Source organism: Pyxicephalus adspersus, chromosome 3 (genome assembly GCF_032062135.1).
Source record: "Pyxicephalus adspersus chromosome 3, UCB_Pads_2.0, whole genome shotgun sequence".
NCBI classification, from domain to species: Eukaryota; Metazoa; Chordata; class Amphibia; order Anura; family Pyxicephalidae; genus Pyxicephalus; species Pyxicephalus adspersus.
In genome coordinates this window covers 61,663,812-61,676,370 of record NC_092860.1, presented here as the reverse complement: position 1 = coordinate 61,676,370, position 12,559 = coordinate 61,663,812, and the positions used below count along the sequence as shown (strand labels likewise).

Below are 12,559 nucleotides of genomic sequence, written 5' to 3'. Positions count from 1 at the left end.
AATCCCGCCGGATGCTCCAACAATAGTCGGCCATCATATGTACATCCCATCTACTCGATACCGGTTTTCCATGACCTTTAAATCTTGGTGGATTTGTTCACCTTGCTCATCACTGACTGCACCAAGGTTTTCCGGGAAGTTAGAAAGAAAAAAAAAAGAAAGTCCTTGACAATGGCTTTAAATAACAACCAAGCATTCTTTTCGACTTCTGACATTGTCCTAACGAAATGTTCATCTTTGATGAGTTGCTAAATCGGTGGACCATCAAACACACCGGCCTTTATTTTTTCAAATGACAGGCTAGGAAATGCCAAAATGAGGTACTTGAAACAGTCTCTTCAGTTGGCAAAGCTTTAACGAACTGCTTTATCAGACCCAGTTTCATTTTCAGAGGTAGGAATATAATATTCTTTCTCAACAAGTGGCTCATGTAGAATGTTTGGATCACCTGGTTTTAGCCAGATCTTCGAGGCTAATTCCTTTCCACCCAATGCCTCTCACGAGCTCCGCTGTCCCACATGCACAGATACTGGATGTATCCGCATTGCTGACCAAGAATGAAGCATAGCATTTTAACGTCAACACAGATGACCCAAGTGTGTTGGTGATATTGCAACATCTGCATATTCTTCACAAAGAGAAACTGAATGGCCAACTGTGACTAACTCAAATATATTGCTGTTGTGAAGGAGGACACACTTTAAACTCTACTTTGAGCTGTCGATGAATATTTGCCATTCAGTTGAGTTAAAGATTGGAATTCACAATTCCTCCATTAAACCAGGTATGGTATTGCAATACACAAAGCCACTGTCAGCTCTAAAGTACTACAGAAATGCAATTTCCCTGGTTCGAAAGTATGATACCTTTGTTTCCTTTTCAAGTAAGTTTTTCTCATGCAGTCTTAATGCTAGGAGTTCTGAAGCCTTCTTTGATAGTCCCAAATCACTCAACTCATGCTGATCAAATCTCTTACAAACAGAGTCCTCTTTTATTTCAAACTCATCATCATTGTTGACACTTAGTTCATCAACATAATCATGTTCTTCAAAAAAGGGTGGTGTAACAAAAACCGGCACTGGGCATTCATCTGAATGAGCCACTGGGCGTATAGCCGATGGTAAACTAGGATACTTTATTACATTTATTTTTCTTTTTATATCCTGAAGTTTTCACTATACAAAAGTAACAGTCACTGAAATGATCTCCTGGCTCTCGCCAAACCATAGGTATACCAAATGGCATCCCATCACGTGTTCCCTTTGTCCACATTCGTAAACCTTCGACACACTGTTTGCACACCTTATTAGGGGCCCAAGACTTATCTTAAAATTTGTTCCCCAGTGTTATTTAGCTCCTCTTTAGCACTGGATGGCCTATAGCAGACTCCAATATTTAAAGCTGATCTATCACCAAATGTTCACTTTGCATAAGAAGGTAGATAATTTTTACCTTTTTACCTTCTTTGACAGTAAAGACTAAATGGGAACACAGAGCTGCCTGGGATACGTACCATTCTGCAATAGGGAAAAAAACGTTGATCTCACGCATGAGCAGCGAGTCAGAAGACGATTGAGGTGTCTGGGCGCTGCCTCAGGGTAAAGGCGGATTACAGGACAAAGTGGGACCCAATCAAGGAGGGATTGGAGGGCTCTGTGGAAGTAAAGTCATTTTGCCAGGATTCCACAATGCCAACCAAGTCATAGTGCCTTTCATTCATTAAGACTTCCAACTCCTCTCATTTACTTGCCAGACTTCTAGCTTTAGTGAACAGTCTCTTTAAACCTGCTGCATTTACCAACAGGGTTTGCCAAATCCTTTTGTGTTTCAGTACATATACTACTGTACTTGTGTGTATCATTGTAAACTTTTTAGATTTATCCATAACTCTCCCCTGAACTATTCCAATTCTCCCTTCACTGGTGACTGATCAGCTTATCTCCGCGAGTTTGCTTTATCATGTATAGTTTAAAAAGGTATACACAGTTAGGTCCATAAATATTTGAACAGAGACAATTTTTTTTCTAATTTTGGTTCTGCACATTACCACAATTGATTTTGAATAAAACAACTCGGATGTAGTTGAACCAAAGACTTTGAGCTTTAATTCAGTGGGTTGAACAAAAAGATTGCAATACTTTGTGAGGAACTAAAGCCTTTTTTAACACAATCACTTAATTTCAGGGGCTCAAAAGTTATTGGACAAATTAAAAAGCTGAAAATAAAATGTTCATTTCTACTTGGTTGAAAACCCTTTGCTTGCTGACAGCCTGTAGTCTTGAACTCATGGACATCACCAGATGCTGGGTTTCCTCCTTTTGAATGCTCTGCCAGGCCTTTCAGTTGCTGTTTGTGGGGCTTTCTGTCCGAAGTTTAGTCTTCAACAAGTGAAATGCATGCTCAATTGGGTTCAGATCAGGTGACTGACTTGGCCATTCAAGAATGTTCCACTTATTTGCTTTAATAAACTCCTGGGTTGCTTTGGCTGTATGTTTTGGGTCATTGTCCATCTGTATTTTGAAACGGCTCCCAATAAGTTTGACTGCATTTAGCTGGATTTGAGCAGATAGTATGTCTCTGAACACTTCCGAATTCATCCAAAGAATGTTTTTCCAGAACAGTGCTGGCTTTTATTAGATGTTTTTGAGCAAAGTCCAATCTAGCCTTTCTATTCTTGAGGCTTATGAGTTGATTGCACCTTGCAGTGCACCCTCTGTATTTACTTTCATGCAGTCTTCTATTTATGGTAGACATGGATATCGATACACCTACTTCCTGGAGAGTGTTGTTCATTTGATTGGCTGTTGTGAAGGGGTGTCTCTTTTCACCATGGAAATGATTCTCCGATCATCCACCACTTTTGTCTTCTGTGGACGGCCCAGGTCTTTTAGCGTTGCTGTGTTCACCAGTGCTTTGTTTCTTTCTCATGAGGTACCAAACTGTAGATTTTGCCACTCCTAATATTGTAGCAATTTCTCGGATGGGTTTTTTTTTCTTTTTTTGCAGCTTAAGGATGGCCTGTTTCACCTACATGGAGAGTTCCTTTGACCGTATGTTGTCTGTTTTGAGAATTCCTCCTCTTTTTCCGCTCAAGGACCCCCTGAATCTCCCATTAAAAGCCCCTGCCTCATGGTCTCCATTTCCAGTTCCCCATTACATGCTGATGAAGAGGTATGGGACTGGAAAGCTAACTTAAGGGCTCTCCCCACTAAGCAAGATTTAAGCTCCAGTATTGGGGGTTTGGAGGCTAGCTGTAAAGCTGAATTTCAAGCTATTCAAAATTCCTTGCAGCAGGTGACCAGCACCATACTTCAATCTACCTGTGCTTAGCTTACTATTCAGGTGTCCTCCCATGGTGAAATATTGGAGCGCCATGAAGCGCAAATTGCATTGCTCTTTTTGTTACATGATGATATAGAAAACCACAACCGCCAGAACAACATTCGTATCAGGGGGCTACCAGATTCGGTTTCTAATTCAGAATTAGCCTCTGGAGTAAACACTATTTTTGCCAAGTTACTGAATGTACCATTGGATGTGGATTTAGAAATTGACTGTGTACACAGGACCCTGGGCCCATGTAGTAAGGACGCCCAACATCCAAGAGATGTCATTTGTAGAATTCATTTCTCCTGCACTAAAGAGGACATCATGAGATATCTTCTTGAAGATCTGCACTTACCTCCATTTGTGCTCCCAGATTGGCCCTCTGTGATGCCTACTCCATACTGACGTTCTCAGGTCCCATCTTCTTCCCCAGCAACGCAACCACCTCCATCTCCTACCTTTCTGTCGACAGCTCCTGGCACTTCTTCATCCACTTAAGAAACTTTATTAACGATCCATATCTTCTGATTTTATTGTTCATTTCGGATTTTTGGGATACACTCCCTTTCCCCTGCCCCCAAGTTAGGCTTCCACCCTGTGGACGTGAATTAGCCCATCTTACCTCATGTAATTAGTGATTTATTTGGCTTACTAGTAACGTGCATTGTACCTAGGGACATGAACTTGTCTTGTCCGACGACAACAGGCTCCACAGATAGGGGTGACAACTAGAATGGTGGTGGTGGGGACAGAACAACGCGGTTTGGGGTGACAATGGGCTGCACAACGTAGGGATGGTGATGATACTGTGCATTCACTGTGTTGTGAAGGCCCTATATCACCTAGAATACAAAGCAGCCAAAAGACCACCTCTGTCTGAGGTATCAGTGGTATCCCTTCCATGGGAGAAAAGAGTTGTTGCCTTCATTTCCATGCTCTTTGAATGAGAACCTACTTTGATGCCCAAGTCACCGGTTGCCTTCTGCTCACACAAATGGAAACAAGCAACCAATTTTTTTCTTTTCCCTACTGTTTCTTTTTTGGTTTCTTTATTTACAGTAAATGGAAGCAACTGAGCTCACCTTGCCAAAATCAAGTAAATTGTTTACTGTGTATAGGGAAGAAAGAGAAAACTACAGGCTTTTGAAGGGCAAGGTATTTCATTAAAATCACTAAATTTTATTAAATTGAGACATTTAAAACTTGGAACAAAAGTCTCCTTAGTTAACCCTAGGCTAACATAGGTACACTAATTTAAAATTCTAAAGTACCAATGTAGTGCTCGATCATACTGAATTTGCAGTAGCAGTTAGGTTTCCAACCTGACGCGTTTCACCCCACAGTGCTTCCTCAGGGCTAAGGGGAGACCTTTGAGAATATAATGATATACAGTATTAACAATCAATATAAGCAAACAAAACCATAGTATACCAGCATTGCTAGATTTAATATATAACAAGGTTTACCTGGTGATGTTGCTGAGACTTTTTACTGCCTAAAGGGCATCTGATACGAAATTGCTTTTTGAGAGTACTCTGATAATAAAACCAGTATCAATTTGGACGTGCTGCATTTGGGGAGAAAAAAGCGTGAGTAAAGCTACGTACACACGTCAGATTTTTATCGCCCGATAATCGGCATCGGCCAATTATTGGGCGAAAATCTGCCGTGTGTACAGTCGTTGTCGTCCAACGTCCGAAAGACCGTCCTGCCGGATCCACAGACGATGGACGACAACTGATCCTAATGAAAGGGAAGGGGGGAGCGCGCAGCAGGGTGCCGCTCCGTCGCTCTCCCCCTCCCCTCTCCATAGAGCATGAACGGTGCTGTATGTACAGCACCGTTCATGCATCGTGCACTCCCTTGTCGTTGGAAAGGATCGTGAAAGATCCTTTCCAACGACACAAATTGCAGGTGTGTACGCAGCTTTAGTGTTAGAACATAGTATGTGAACCCAAATGGTGCTTATTTGGATCTTGCATGGAGTTTATTGATGGAGAGGAAATTACTTCAAAGGAGGTCAGTGAAAAGGTGGTGGGTACTTAAAAACAGGGAGTATATGTTTATATGCGGTTATCCAATAATCAATAGTTGGTTTTTGATTGGACAGACATATTATTAACTGGATATCAAGGGAGGCAATACCAGGTATTTACATGTAATGTAGATGCTGCTTCTATTCATATGGAATGCAAAAAAAAATTGTAAACTAAGGAAATAGGCTTGGTAGGAAGGTAAGTAATCAGAGATACACCATCTATAAAAAGATGTTTTTTTTTAGAGATTTGCTGAGAATATATTCTAGATACATTTTGTTGTAATAACAAAAATGGCCACAAGATAGCACCAAAATTGTGTTACCTGGTGATATTTGGGAATAGGAAGAATTAATTTTTATTAGTAACATTACTGATAAAGTATAATGTATTGAGTGGGGTATGTATAAAAAAGTATCTATATATGGTAAAATCTACCTTGGTATCCTGTGTTAGTGGTCTAGTGCGTTTGTATTACTATAGGAAAAAATATGGCAAATAAGAGATAGTTGTTTAGGATGATAGTATCATTCCCAGAGTGTTTTGGATGTGATAAAAGTACTTACTGAATCGTTGTGGTATAGTGGTGAACCACAGACAGCTGTCCAAAGGGGGACAGAGCTGCCTGCTGTTCATCCTTAAATGGGTTAATGAGAGCCGGGTACTACGCATGCATCAGAAGCTGCGCATGCGCAGTGTACCGGTCTATGCTTACAGCGGAGATACTTCTGCCCTATCTTTTCTGAATGCGCCTGTGGGGAGGAGATGGACTGACTTACGCTCTTTATGTGGTACTTGAATAGGGCAGCTATTTACGCCCTTAGTTTCCTATGTGTTTCCTGCGGTTTAAGCTTGCTTAGTTGATAGGCAGGGGGAGATATAGTGGAGTGATCTGAGATATCGCTGTCTTCTGTAATTTGCTCTTACTCATGGCATGGAAAAGGGGAGATCTTTTGGTCTGAATTAAAATATTAATATCTTATAGGAAATTATATATGGAGGTAATTTCTAACATATGGGAAATCTAAAAACAAAAAGAGAAATAAACGATGGATAGCATGTTCAAAAATTGATACTGAGTAATAATGACCCGATGATTAGAATGTCAATAAATATGATAAATAAGTGGTAACAGGCAAGGAGTTTCAGCAATAAAAGTGGAGAGTTGATATGACATATAGATGTATATGGATAAATCAGATTTGCACATACATTAAAACAATATACAGTATACAATGTAAAGACAAATTACATATTGGGCCAATAGGTGTAAATAAATGGGTATACATTGTAGTTAATTCCTATAGTAACACAAATGATATACACAGATAATAAGTGAATGTTATAAAATATCACTTTTTAAATATAGGCAGTGCAGAATTATTAAACGCAATTATTAGTCATTATTAGCTGCCATACTGGCAGTGCAAGAATATTGAAGCATCACAAAGAAATACAAGCGTTTCGCCTTAACCGGGCTTCCTCAGGAGTGCTGAGACCCTAGAAATTACATTAATGATAGTATAGTATAGAATTTCCACAGTATTCTTACAATTTTGACAACTTTGAAAAAAGCAGATTCATCTAAATAGTCTTGACTTACTTGGTATATTGACCTCACGAGAAGAAGGTAGAAGAGTACATTCAACCCAGAAAATGTCACAAAAATGACTTGTCTGGAGATTCTACAATTTCATATGAAAAATAATCGCAAGTGTAAATAAATATTTTAATTAGAGATGAGTGAATCGAAGCTGACGAAGTGGAATTCGATCTGAATTTTTCCTGAAATTCGATTTGCAACGAATGCGAATTTCCTTGCGATTCGTGGCAACAAATCACAATTTTTCCTAAAATGGCGGCTACACGTGTGAGCACATGGGGCAAGGAATTCTGGGAAGGCCGGATGACCCATAATGCCATGCATGCAGCCAATCAGAAGCCAGCCAGCCCTGTGATGTCACCCTATAAATAGCCTCAGCCATCTTGGATTAGGACATTTTACAGCGTTCTGAGTGCAGAGAGAGATGTCTGCAGGCGCTAGGGAGATTGATAGCAAAAACCTATGTGAGAAAAAAAAACTGAAAAAACGATTTATAAGTGCAGGGAAAGGATAGGGAGGAATCCTTTCACAGCATCTTAGTGCAGGGAAAGACGTCAGAAGGCGCTAGGGACAGTGCTAGAAAAGCGATTTACAAGTGCAGGGAAAGATTATTTGGAGATCCAAATAGCCATTATACAGCTCTGTCATTCCAGCAATTTGTTCTTGTTATTGGGGTGCAAGTGCAATGTTGAAAAGCCTTTAGTGGCTTATATCTGTGGAAAAAGAGAAATAAATATGCAGTTTACTTCTGCAGTTATATGTGGTGAAAGCGTTTAGTGACGTATTTGAGTACAAAAAGAAAAATACATAAGCAGTTCACTGTTGCAGTTATTTGTGGTATAAGCATTTAGTGGCCTATTTCTGTACAAAAAAAAAATATATTCGTTGCTTTTAGGGGTGTTTTAATTTGCTTTGAATTTATTTAGTTCAGCTAAAAGTATGTCAGACAGAGAAGTGCCAGGCCATGCACAGAGGAGTGGCAGAGGCCTAAATGTTTCTTGCGCAGGCAGAGGTCGCAGCAGAGTAAGGGGGTGTGTCAGCAGGAGTCGCAGCGAGAGTCCTGAGCTCCTGCTGTCATCTAGAGGTCGTGTCTTGACCAGCAACCCAGCGGTTCTTGATTGGTTAACTCGGTCATCCACTTCATCCCAAGTGTCATCAGACACCCCCAGCCAACAGTCGGTGGGTTCGTCATATACAACCCTTAGTTGGCATGGCCCGGGAGCAGGCCCTGTTTCCTCACCTGTTCTCAACCTGCCTCTGTCCTTTGCTGTCCTGTTCCCTCAGCCACAGAAGTATTGTATGCTGTGGGCTCAGCTTCACTATACAGCGAGGACGAGCTAGTAGAGGACAGTCAGCAGCTACTGCCCAGCCAAGATCTGGAGGAGACATCCGCCGCTTCCTCCGCTAGGCGGGCAAGTAGTGATGAGGAGAGTGGCGTGGGAGATGGTGTTGCGAGCGGTCAGGCTCCTGACCTAGAGACCGTTGAGGAGGACATCAGTGACATGCAGACACTACTCGATGATGATGGAGCCGATTGCACTTGGGAGCCAGGTGAAGAAGGGGGTTCATCATCATTAGGAGAAGAGGGTGGCAGCTTGCCCGTGAGGCAGCGGCTGAGCCAGCAAGGTGGTAGCATGGCTGGGAGTCAGCAGGGTGGCAGGAGTGGAAGGTCGGGAGCCAAATGTGCCCGGGGTAGACCACCTGCTTTGCACCAGCCTATCTGCCCAGGAAGTAGTGGTGCAGGGGTTCACGGAGGCAGCAGCAGTAGCAGTCAGTCAGTGCGGAGTGTTGGGGGAAAAATCACCTACTCGGCAGTGTGGCATTTTTTGTTAAGCCGCCGGAGGAGGTTAACATGGCCATATGTAGAATATGTGGGCATAAAGTGGCCTGGGAGAACTGTGGCTCTGATGTGGTGGTCCAGCCTGCTGCAGCAACCACTGCGTCACCCAGTGGCACAAACCGGGTTTCAGGCAGTCAAGGCTCCACCACCTCAGCTGAAGGGAGCTGTATGTCATTTCCATGTTCTGCTGGTCCAGATGCTCCTGCTCCTCCTACTCCTCGTCAGTCATTCCGTCACCAATCGATCACGAAGCGATTGCCAAGAGACAACAGTATGCGTGCACTCATCCAATGGCGCAGAGGCTGAATGTGCTCCTGTCCAAGTTGCTGGTGCTGCAGTCCCTCCCTTTCCAAGTGGTGGACACTGCACCTTTCAGAGAACGAATGGCTTGTGCCGAGCCAAGGTGGAGAGTCCCAAGCCATCATTTATTTGCGAAAAAGGCAGTACCAAATATACAAATATGTAGAACAGAAGGTGGGCCAGTTCTTGAGCCTGTCGGTGTCTGCCAAAGTCCACGGCACCGCCGACGTGTGGAGCTGTAACTTCGGTCAGGGACAATACATGTCTTTTACGGCCCACTGGGTGAATGCGGTTCCTGCACAGCCACACCAGCAACTTGGCCAGGTGACACCGCTTCCGCCTCCACGTTCCCACGCCGCTGGTCCTGCGACATCTGCCTCTGCCTCCTCATCCTCCACCGTGTCCTCAGCCTCCACTGCAGGGACAATTCACAGTGCCCCTCCAGCATACCACATGTGCAGGGCACGGCGGTGTCACACTGTTCTGCACCTGGCTTGCCTGGGCGAACGGAGTCACACAGCGGAGGAACTGCCCTGTGTGATTCATCAAGAAATCAAATCCTGGCTTTCTCCACGACAACTCAAAAACAGAATCATGGTGACCGACAACGGGCAGAACATTGTGTCGGCGCTGCGTCAAGGAAGGCTGACCCATGCGCCGTGCATGGCACACGTGTTTATACTGGTTGTCAAGCGGTTCCTGAAGTCTTCCACCCAACCCACTTTGCATGCACTTCAGCACTCGTACACCGCAAAGCACACCCTCCTTGAGCCATCCTCTCGCAGGTCTGACCGGGGAGGCACACGTTCCTTTGCCATTGCTGCTGGGGAGGGGTGTGGTGGCAGGAGCACTACCAGCTCCATCAGCAGCAGCCTGAGTCTAGATTAGCTGATGAGCAGCTTTCTTCACCCGCATAGTGAAGAAACTACTCACCAGCAGCTAGACATAGCGCAGAATCTGAACCAGCAGGTGGTGCACCCTGCCAGCCGTCATTGAAGATCCGCTGGACTACTGGGCAGCCAAACTGGATTTGTGGCTGCAACTGGCCAAGTTTACCCTGGAAAAGCTGTCCTGCCCGGCCAGTACTGTGGCATCAGAGCAGGTGTTTAGTGCAGTACTGTGGCATCAGAGCAGGTGTTTAGTGCATAGTTACCCCAAGAAGAACTTGCCTGTTCACCCAAAATGTGGGGAGACTGACCTTTGTCAAGATGAATCAGGCGTGGATCTGGCAGTATTTCCACCCACCAATGCATGATGCATCTGATTAGATGATCCATACCGCCTTACCCTAACCTTCATAAAAGAGACCCGTTTCTTCTGGCTACCTGCCTCAGCTACTACTCTGATGCTGCTACCCTCCTGAGTCCACACATCAGATGCCAAGTGCTCCTACCTTCACCCACCTTCGTCAGCGTGTACTGGTATTGCCACCCACCGCCCCACACTTTCACCTTGCCACTCTGGTATCCTCCTAATGCTGCTGCTGCCGCCACCTCCAGACTTTGTCCTTGTGCCACTCTGTGGCTTCCTCATGCTGCTGCCACCTCCACACTATGTCATTGTTCCACTCTGTGGCTTCCTCATGCTGCTGCCACTTCCACACTCGGTCATTGTGCCACTCTGTGGCCTCCTGATTCTGCTGCCACCTCCACACTGTCATTGTGCCACTCTGTGGCCTCCGCCTGATGCTGCTGCTGCCGCCACCTCCACAGTCTGTCATTGTGCCACTCTGTAGCCTCCTGATAATGTCGCCAACTCCACACTCTGTAATTGGGCTACTCTGTGGTCTCCTCATGCTGCTTCCACCTCACCATTATGTCATTGTGCCACTGTGTGGACTTCTCAAGCTGTTCTCCCACCCTCCCCACTCCATGACTGGACCACTATTTTGCCTTTTTAGCCTGGATGACATCACTATTTATTTAACCCTTCTTCTGATCTGTCAGAAGGAAGGACAAAGGAGATGCACAACGGATCCTGTCTGTGTAGCAGCTGTAAGGCCTGTATGGTCCTATCAGAATTGGCTTATGATTTGGTAGCCAAAAGCAGGAGTGGGTACAAAACACAGAAGACTTGCAAATATTCCATTCACGTGTCATCTCTATTTTGGATCCACTCCTGTTTTTTTTGGCATTAGCAATACTGATGGATTATTGAGCACATGCTGACTGAGTGAAGGCACATGCTCCACAGACAGGATACTTTTTTCTGGGGTATTGTTCTGACGCATAAGAGGAAGGGCAAAATATTCAGTGACGTCAACACTAACTTACTGCTGACACCCTCTCCACTCTGTCGGGGGGGGGGGGGGGCTCTACTTGTATAAGCCGTTAATAGAACAGGTCTAGACATCTATGTGGAATCAGCTGAAGGAGTGCGCTTCTTCTTGACGCTAACATGGACCTGTGGTGCTGAGTTCATACTTGAGTTTTTTGGTCAGTTGTGGCCCCGTGACTGCCCAAATAAGTGAAGTGTGCAGTGATTCTAATAGCGACGCCTGTCATCTGCATGTCATACTGACTCACAGTATTATTTCTCTACCACAGCAGACTCCCTAAGCTTGTTACCGCAAGGCACAGTGTTCTACACCACTATCAAGGCTCTCTGCAGGCCGGAAATAGATGTTTTTTAACGCGATTCACAGCAAATAAATTCGGATCGAAGCAAATATTTTCGAAAAATTCGCGGGGACGGGCCGAATTAAATTTTTGAGAAATTCGCTCATCTGTAATTTTTATTGTATTGGGATAAAGATAACGAAAATATTTAGGAAATATAATTTTTACTTGGATTGCTATCTTAATAAAGCAATAAATATTAATTAATCCAGTTCTAGTTGATGGAGGTATCTAGAAATATATTTAAAAAAAAAAATAAAGTTCTTTTATCTATATTTTTTGTAGCATCACAGAATATATCCTAATTATGTAATATACATTTAATCCACAAAATGGCGTACCTACGATTTAAATATGTACACTGACTGCGGTTTTATTTTTTTTATATATCTTCAACCTATGATAGATCAATGAGAAAATAATGTTGGGAATGGTTTTGTTTTAAAGTTTCAAGTAATGATCAAATATGATATTATTAATCAAGTATAATAATGAAGTTAGATAAAAAACATACCTCAGAAGATGTGTTGGATCTTGTAAGCAGTGTAAGGAATACTATCAAAAATAGGGAAGGGTATTCCAAAGAAGATCTTATGGATTAATTGAGAGGTGCTTCCGAGTATAAGGAAGAATCGTCTAGGACAAAGGAAAAATTAAATATCTTTAGAAAATGAAATAGAAACTTTATGCTTAGGTGCCCTAGTAAAATCATTACTTTCTGTTGTGTGAGGAGGTATGGGGGGAATAAAAACTGGTGGCAGCTGTCCAAACCAGGACTCAGGCTGCCAGCTGCTCATCCTTAAATGGGTTAGAAATGAGTATACTGCACATGTGT

At 43.4% G+C, this 12,559-nt stretch overlaps 1 protein-coding gene and 1 long non-coding RNA gene across 6 annotated transcripts in view; one reads left to right on the top strand and one right to left on the bottom strand.

Annotated features, from left to right (window-relative positions):
- The window catches only part of LOC140326377 (uncharacterized), a 146,651-nt gene that overhangs the window by 7,722 nt on the left and 126,370 nt on the right, over positions 1–12,559 (bottom strand). For all 3 annotated transcript variants that reach the window (XR_011919849.1, XR_011919850.1, XR_011919851.1), the window contains 2 exons: positions 12,239–12,360; positions 4,599–4,695 (listed from right to left, as the gene is read on the bottom strand). This is a non-coding gene — a long non-coding RNA (uncharacterized lncRNA). The remainder of the gene's footprint in view (positions 1–4,598; positions 4,696–12,238; positions 12,361–12,559) is intronic.
- The window catches only part of SH3GL1 (SH3 domain containing GRB2 like 1, endophilin A2), a 111,550-nt gene that overhangs the window by 33,185 nt on the left and 65,806 nt on the right, over positions 1–12,559 (top strand). The gene's annotated exons all lie outside the window — the stretch shown is intronic.